This window comes from Arachis hypogaea, chromosome 13 (assembly GCF_003086295.3).
Source record: "Arachis hypogaea cultivar Tifrunner chromosome 13, arahy.Tifrunner.gnm2.J5K5, whole genome shotgun sequence".
NCBI lineage: Eukaryota > Viridiplantae > Streptophyta > Magnoliopsida > Fabales > Fabaceae > Arachis > Arachis hypogaea.
Genome location: NC_092048.1, coordinates 35,200,931 through 35,202,845, shown reverse-complemented (window position 1 = coordinate 35,202,845; position 1,915 = coordinate 35,200,931).

The following is a 1,915-nucleotide window of genomic DNA, read 5'->3' as shown; positions in this document are numbered from 1 at the left end:
AAGAGAGTAACAAAAGCATAAATGTGGCTTTACTTCAATACAATTCCATGTTGAAGTAGATTTTGTAGAGTTCCAAAAACAAATGCACACAACTTTGGCTAAGAGCTAAAATATTCCTCAAATATTTTAGAAAGATAGTTAAATGCACAACTTAACCAAAAACAGTTCATAAAAACTCGGAAGTAATCAGATGCTTGTTCAAAATTCTCAAAATTTCATATTCAAACAAGCATGTATAACATTTATAGCAAGTACGAAAGAGGAAGTTAAACTCTTTTTAGAAAAGAAACTCCGAGATAAAAATTTGCTTACAATCTGGTAAGGAAATAAGTGGTGCGTTACAAACAAACCGGTTTCCACTAAACAAGGAAACTTTCCAAAACCTCATTTAAAATAGCGCATGCCGATTTTTAAATTAACTTCATCAATATTGAACAATGGTTTCAATCTAAATCAAGAAACAGAAAATAAATTCCGTTTAAAACTTCTTACAAGAGAATTCAAAACTTCTTTAAAAAGTTCAGAACAAGACTCCCAAAAGTGTCCTTAAAATCACCATCTCAGAAGAACATTCAAGAAGTTTAAGATGTACTAAAAAGGAGTCAAGCCTTGCAAGAAAGGATCTTAAACCAAGGTAGTCCAAACAAGATTCACTAGGCATGAGTCATCAAACAAACTTTCAATTGATCCAAAAGAATACAAAAGTCATAGGAGAAGACAACTCAATCATTAGTAATTTCTCAAAGGTAAATCTTTAACTAAAAACTCTTGTAGAGAAAATATGGGAATAAACAATGTACTAATTTGAAACGAATCAAACTGACTCACATACGGATGAGATTCACAAGAGAGGACAAACCAAGATCAATGGTAATTTCACAAGATGTAAAAGATTAGTTAAAAACATAATCAGGTATGACATTCATAGAGGTGAAAAGCTTAAGAAGGAACGATTCCATTCATAAGAAGAAAGCTATGAATCCAACATTTTCAAAAGAACAACAATGGCATAAACCATATAGCATGCTAAATCAAACTCAATTCAAAATAAGTTAAGTAAAGCTTATCAAACGAAACTCAACCGAGACAAAAGTAGTAAATCCCTTCTTTTCAAAATTTTGAAAAATATCCAAATACATAATCAAATGAAGATGTGCATTGGAACTATAGTGAAATTACTAGAAAATCAATTTACTTTTAAAGTAAGTGCAGTTCCGTAAACTAGTAAAAGTACAGGCGATGTGTTAAGATAAGTAGTTGTTAAACTGTGTAAGAAATCTTCAAAGTTTCACATATAGATAAGTGTATATCTAGCCAACCGCAATTTTTATAAAAATCTCAAAATTAGCTGTAATCACTGTCAAATAAGAGGAAAACTGAATCAACAAGTCCTCTAAGAATGAACTCGGAACCCGGAGTCAAAAGTCACGGCACATTAAGACAAGTTCAAGGCTACATCAAGGAACACGTGAATCAAGAAGAACTCAAACAGAGGAAGATAGATGCAACAAGGATTCCAAACAAGCATATGCAATTAAGATTAAACAAGAATGCATATGAATAGAGGAATAAAGTTGAAAAATCAAACTACTTTTCAAAAGGATTAACAACCAAGAACTTCAAGCTAGGATACGAAAGAACAGGTCGACTCGAACAGAATTCAAGACACACAATTGAATAGCCTCGAGAAATAGTTTCTAGCGTTCCCAAAACCTGCGATTCGCTTCACTCAAAACTCGTATATCATCTATGATAACCCATTAGTGCTTTTATATACAAAATTCACTAGTATTAAGCCGGCCAAACTTAATACCAAGAATCATGCAATGCAAGACTAATAGCGTTAATCAATAGACCGTCATGTGCATAAAGCTCTAATCCTCGTCATTCGACAAGACCTAATACATGACAAACA